Source organism: Dendropsophus ebraccatus, chromosome 13 (genome assembly GCF_027789765.1).
Source record: "Dendropsophus ebraccatus isolate aDenEbr1 chromosome 13, aDenEbr1.pat, whole genome shotgun sequence".
Classification (NCBI taxonomy): Eukaryota; Metazoa; Chordata; class Amphibia; order Anura; family Hylidae; genus Dendropsophus; species Dendropsophus ebraccatus.
Window position 1 is genome coordinate 70,199,026 of NC_091466.1, and position 7,500 is coordinate 70,206,525.

A 7,500-nucleotide genomic window follows, 5' to 3' on the forward strand; every position below is an offset into this window, starting at 1 on the left:
TTTTTTTTTTTTTTAGAGATAAAGGTGAAGTGTTTCCCACTTGTGTGACGGCGGCGAGGGAAAATAAAGAGAGAGAGAAAGGGCAAGTCGTGCATTGCAGGTGTCTTCCCTGCTTCAGTACCTTGTTCTAGAGAGACAGCTGTAGTTTCAGTCCCTGCTGGTGCAGATTGTCTTCGCTTCTCGTGCTGCTTTGCTGCGTTTGGGGCTCTGGGTTTTACAGTGAAGGATCAGATTTTTTTTTTTCTTTTTGGGTGTGTGTGGGGGGGGGGGGGGGTGCTGGAATGTTCTCACGTCTAATATGGAATAAATGGGGGTGGGATTTTTAATTGTTTTATTCTCACACTTGCCGGGTGATATTGTTAGGAAGATATAATGTATATTGTATATGAAATACTATGCTATACCGTATCATCCATCCCCATATCATGTCATATCACACCGTGTCATATCATATCATCAACATTTTATATGTCATGTTGTATTGTATCATGGAAAACTGTGCCGTATCACAACTTACTATACTGTACAGGATATAGTGTTATATCATGTGGTGCAATGCCATACTATATCCACTGTGCTATGCTGTATATTATATTGTATCATATCATACTATATCCACTGTGCTATGCTGTATATTATATTGTATCATATCATGCTATATCCACCGTGTTATGCTGTATATTATATTGTATCATGCCATACTATATCCACCGTGCTATAATGTATATTATATTGTATCATATCATACTATAACCACCGTGCTATGCTGTATATTATATTGTATCATATCATACTATATCCACCGTGCTATGCTGTATATTATATTGTATCATATCATGCTATATCCACCGTGTTATGCTGTATATTATATTGTATCATATCATACTATATCCACCGTGCTATAATGTATATTATATTGTATCATATCATACTATATCCACCGTGCTATGCTGTATATTATATTATATCATATCATGCTATATCCACCGTGTTATGCTGTGTATTATATTGTATCATATCATACTATATCCACCGTGCTATGCTGTATATTATATTGTATCATATCATACTATATCCACCGTGCTATGCTGTATATTATATTGTATCATATCATGCTATATCCACTGTGCTATGCTGTATATTATATTGTATCATATCATATCATACTATATCCGCCGTGCTATGCTGTACATTATATTGTATCATGCCATACTATGTCTTATCATGTTACATCATATCACCTATATTATACCATATCACATCTTACCTGTATTGTGTTGTATCATCCATGCCATATCACATCTTACCTGTACATTCTTGTATTATTATATCATGCCTCATCTTACCTGTATTGTATTATATCAGATCATCCATGCCATATGACATCTTACCTGTATTGTTTTATATCATATCATTCATGCCATATCACATCTTACCTGTATTGTAATATATCATATCATCCATGCCATATCACATCTTACCTGTATTGTATTATATCATAATATCCATGCCATATCACATCTTACCTGTATTGTATTATATCATATCATCCATGCCATATCACATCTTACCTGTACATAGTTGTATTATTATATCATGCCTCATCTTACCCGTATTGTATTCTATCATCCATGCCATATGACATCTTACCTGTATTGTTTTATATCATGTCATCCATGCCATATGACATCTTACCTGTGCATTGTTGTATTATTATATTGTGCCTTATCATGCCATTCCTAATCACAATAAACCATGCCAGACTATATTTCATTGTATTATATTTGACTACATCAATTTATCTCACAATATCACATACAAAACCATACATTACTCTATCCTAATATAATAAATGATGTTACCAAACCAAAGGTTACCAAACCTTATTATGTTACAGTAAGCAGTAATATACCATATCATGTTGTAGTGTATGTTATGTCACATATAACGCTATTACTATATCATCTCATGATAACAGTAATATGAAATTATATATTATACTATGCCATACTATATCATATACTTAAGTGATATCATGCCAATATCATCCCATATCACTCATACCATGCCATATATCACTCATAGTATACTATATATCCTCTTGTATTACATCATACTGTATAATAACATACCATATATCATCCTGTATTATATCATACCGTGCTATATAACATACTATATATCATACTGTACTATATCATACTGTGCCATATACAGTAATAACATGCCATATATCATACTGTATAATAAAATACTATATATCATCCTGTATTATATCACACCATGCCATATAATAATATACTATATATCATCCTGTATTATATCAGACCATATAATAACATATTTTATATCATCCTGTATTATATCACACCGTACCATATAATAACATATTATATATCATCCTGTATTGTATCACACAGTACCATATAATAACATATTATATATTATCCTGTATTATATCACACCTTGCCATATAATAACATACAGCATATAATATTGCGTTCCATCACAGCGTGCCATATCAAATATACTGGGCTATAACATATTATAGTACAGTGTACAATTTTATCTCCTAATATAACATAATACACTACATCCTACTGTATGTATAATTGGTAAATCCTATAATATCATTCCGTATCACACTATACTATAACAGGCCATATCTAACCCTTATCCTCTTTACACTACTGTACATTGTATCCCACTATAACAAGCCATGGATTACCTTACTATACCATAGACTATTTTCTATATATTTATTGTATTGTTATTTATTGTACTACACTGCAATATAACCTAATAAACTTTACATTACTAAATTATACCTAACTAACCCTACAGCGTATGATCTTATATTATACCGTATATATATATATATATATATATATATATATATATAGAGCGTTATATTCTGTACGTTCCCCTCCGCTCTATTATTACAACATCATTTTCAGAAGAGATGAATGACATTGCCCCCCCCCCCCTTTCCCTCCTCTTTTCTGGTCATCCAGTGCCATCAATATCTCATCGGGGGCCCCCCTTAAAGGCGTATGATAAGCAGAGGATGTGTCTGTCCAGGGCCCAGCAGGGCGATGTGGGGGGAGGGGGAGGCCATGGTTTATCTCATCACCCTTCTGTCCCCCAGGCAGAATTCTAACAAAGTCCAGCACATTCAAACTTATTCCTGCTCTCTCCCTGTACAGAAACCAGCGTGGTGCTGTTACTGCTCAGCTGGTCGAGGAATCTCTTTTTCTCTCTTTTTTTTTTTTTTTTAACCCCTTCCTCGTTTTAAGGGACAGTACAGAAGTAGCCGGCGAAGAATCGGTTAAAGAAATCCCCCCCCCCCTTGCTTATCCCCGACAGCGTGTGCAATAGTTTACAAATCGGCGGCGTTATTTTTCCGGGTGCAGCGGAGTTGAATTAAATTCTTTTCACCCTTGAATGGTTTTGGCTTGGCAGGCAGCAGCGGAGGAGTTAATGATATAATTACTGGTGTGGTGGTTATGAATGGGGATGTCCTCCAAGCTGGATGAGGGGAGGAGAAGACATGCTACACCTCTTTTCATATTCCATTCCTCCACTTTTTGTAAAGCGATTCTTCCCCAGCAGTGGGTTCATCCTCCTCTTTTCTCACCTAAGACTCTGCGCCCCCCTGCCCCCACCTGCTGTCATGATGATGGATGTCAGAGGGGTCACGCAGGCCTTGTCAGGAATGCACAAAGTTTAATATATGAATATATGAGGACACAGGGAATGTGTAATACACCGCCTCATCTGGACTGTCCCATATGGATGTAGCAGAGCTGGGTTTGTCAGGGCACATTCAGCTCGGCTACATCTCTTCTTCTTAGTGGTATTACCAAGGGGGTCTACCGGGTCATAGAGCTTACAATCTAATGGATTAGGACAAAGGAATAAGCAAAAGTATCCGGAAAGAAGGAAGGATTAGGTAGAAGGAGAAGAAAATGACACGGCGAGAAGTAAATCCCATGCCCAGAGCTACGCTGTACAACATATAGAAGTGTAGGAGAGAGTGACAGATGTATGGTGTTATGTGTCCGAGTAATACGTATACGGAATACATCATAGAGGGGGGGTCTGTGGAAAGATAGATAGATAGATAGGAGATAGATAGATAGATAGATAGATAGATAGATAGATAGGAGATAGATAGATAGATAGATAGATAGATAGATAGATAGGAGATAGATAGATAGATAGATAGATAGATAGATAGAAGATAGATAGGAGATAGATAGATAGGAGATAGATAGATAGATAGATAGATAGATAGATAGATAGATACGTAATAGATAGATAGATAGATAGATAGATAGGAGATAGATAGATAGATAGATACGTAATAGATAGATACGTAATAGATAGATAGATAGATAGATAGATAGATAGATAGATAGATAGATAGATAGATAGATAGATGATAGATAGGAGATAGATGATAGATAGATAGATAGATAGATAGATAGATAGATAGATAGATAGATAGATAGATAGATAGGAGATAGATAGATGATAGATAGATAGATAGATAGATAGATAGATAAAAGATAGGAGATAGGAGATAGATAGATGATAGATAGGAGATAGATAGATAGATAGATAGATAGATAGGAGATAGATAGATAGATAGATAGATAGATAGGAGATAGATAGATAGATAGATAGATAGATAATTGATAGATAGATAGGAGATAGATAGATAGATAGATAGATAGATAGATAGATAGATAGATGATAGATAGATAGATAGATAGATAGATAGATAATAATAATTTCTTAATTTGTCCAATTCCCCTTGCACTACATGTAAAATAGTAATAATTCTTTAGATAACACAGTAGGTTCAGCTACTTTTCTCTGGTAAAACCTCCATTAAAAGACAAAATCAGCTCTTCTACACACACACACACACACACACACACACACACACACGTGAGGATCTGTAACCCCTAATAGCCTGTACCATTCATATACAGTGACAGTGTATACATAATCCAGTGGGTTTAGCTGTCCTTTTCTGTAAAACCCACAAGATTCACTGAGTGACAAACTCAGCTCAGCTACATCTGTCTGTGTGCACACTGTATCTGAGGAGTTATCTCATGTTTGGGTCTTAAGGACCAATCTTTTCCTTCAGAAGAATTTGGATGTTTGGGAGCTGCAAACCTGCAACAATCCTTCCCATCCATACACACCCGCCGGACACAGCAGAGCCAAACGTGTCCCCTTCTGGGTATCACCATCACTCTCTAAAAAAGACATTGTGGTAAAATGGATAGCGTGATGCAATATGGTGTCAAGTTGCGTCTGATGACAAACTCCTCTCTGCTACGTACGTTTTATACGAAGAGTAAAAACAAATGTAGCAGAGCCAAATCAGTCATGTATCCATCTATTCTACACATCACAATCATTCTCTAAAATGACAGCGCAATGGGATAGGACACTGATGACACAATCAGCTCTGCTATATTTGCTAGAAGAGTAAGAACCGATATAGCAGAGCTGAGTCTATTGTTTAGTGATCACTTTTGTGCCTCAAAACTAAGGAGAAGATTTATCAAACATGGTGTAAAGTGAAACTGGCTCAGTCGCCCTCAGCAACCAATCAGATTCCACCTTTCATTTTCCAAAGAGTCTGTGAGGAATGAAAGGTGGAATCTGATTGGTTGCTAGGGGCAACTGAGCCAGTTTCACTTTACTCCATGTTTGATCAATCTCCCCCTTTTAAGATTCTGTAAAACAAAATAACACAAAATAAATGTGATGCTAAATTATGCCATATGACAAAATCAGCTCTGCTACATATATCTGTATAGCCTGTGTATCTGAGCCATCATTTTTTTCTCATGCATCCCTATCCTAATCCAGAAGCGTTCTGCAAATGTGCACTAATCCAACCCAAACCTAACAAAGAAGAGATGTAGCAGAGCCGAATCTGTCCCCGAGCTCTTTTGCCCACTGGAAAGGCCCTATTCCACGAAACGATTATCCGCCGATATCGGCCGTTACAGCCGATAATTGTCCCGTGGAATAGGGGGCAGCGATCAGCCGACATCGTTAATGCTGGCTGATCGTTAAAGTCGTTTGTCTTACAACATGTTGAAAGACAAACGACACAACCGTGAAATAGGAGCAGCGGCAGCAGACCGCCGCTATATTCTATGGGCTAGCTGGACGGTCAGTGATCCCCCTGGCAGCTCCCCGGCCCTCTCCGGACTCTCCTGCTCGCGTGTAATAGCAGTGGCAGCGAGCGGGGAACGAGGAGCAAACGAGCACTGACAGCACTCGTTTCCTCTACAGAGTCGGGCTGTGGAATACGGCCTTAAAGGGGTACTCCAGCTGGGGGCTATTTTGGGTTCTGGACGGGGAGGAGGTGGCTGAGATAAAAGATGTCCACTCACTTCCCTGGATCCAGCGGCGGGTCCAGCACTCCGGTTTCCGCTTCCTGGTATCTGACGCGGGCTCGACACGTGACGCCTCAAGTCCGCTCAGCCAGTCAGTGACAGAGGCGGGATCTGAGCGGAATCGAAACGGATCCCGCCTCTGTCACTGACTGGCTGAGCGGACTTGACGTCACATCTCGAGCCCGCGTCAGATAACAGGAAGCAGCCGGGAACCAGGGACCGGAGCGCTGCGATACAAGGAGGTGAGTGGACGTCTTTTCTCTCAGACACCTCCTCCCCGGCCAGATCCCAAAATAGCCCCCCCGCTGGAGTACCCCTTTAAATGACCAACTCAGCTCTGCTACATTTCCCCCTGCCCCTCTTGTATTACTTTTCACTGTGTCCTCTTGTCCAGCAGAGAGAACACCCTGTGCTGACAGATGAAATTAGGGATTTATGTCGAATTTTTGAAATTCTATAAACTTTTGTGAAAAAAAAATTAAAAAAAAAATTCTCCAAAATCTTCCTGTCTTTTTGCATTTTTGTGTCATTTTTTTCTTCCTCTCCTCCTTTGCTCTGGGTTGTCTGGCGCTGCTGATCATTAGCTCTAATGCCTTGTCTCACAGCTCCCCCTTTAGTCTATTTGCTATCTCTGTCTCACGTTAAAAGGCAGATCAATAGCAGTTTCCTAACAACCTTGACCCCTGGCTCCGGCTTTGCGGCCCCCTCGTCTGGAGCTGGCCCCGGGTCCTCAGCTTTCCCACCATCTATCCTACATAGAACCAATCACCATGGGCAACTGATTTTTTTATTTTTTTTTCCCGCCAGGTCTGAGAGGAGCAGTATCCAACCACAAACTACGGCCAAGAGTTAGATTAGACGACCACAGTTCGATCAGCCATCGATCGCTCTGGAGGTAAAGAATAGATTACGTTTATGTCATCGGCCAGGAAAGAGCTCCAAATTTTTTTTTTTAAGCCCCAAACGCGGGATCGTTCGATCCGTTCATGTGTTTACTTTTTAAACTTTCAAATTCAAAAATCAATTTTTTTTTTTTAAATCAGTTACTTTATAACTGTTCAAATTCAAA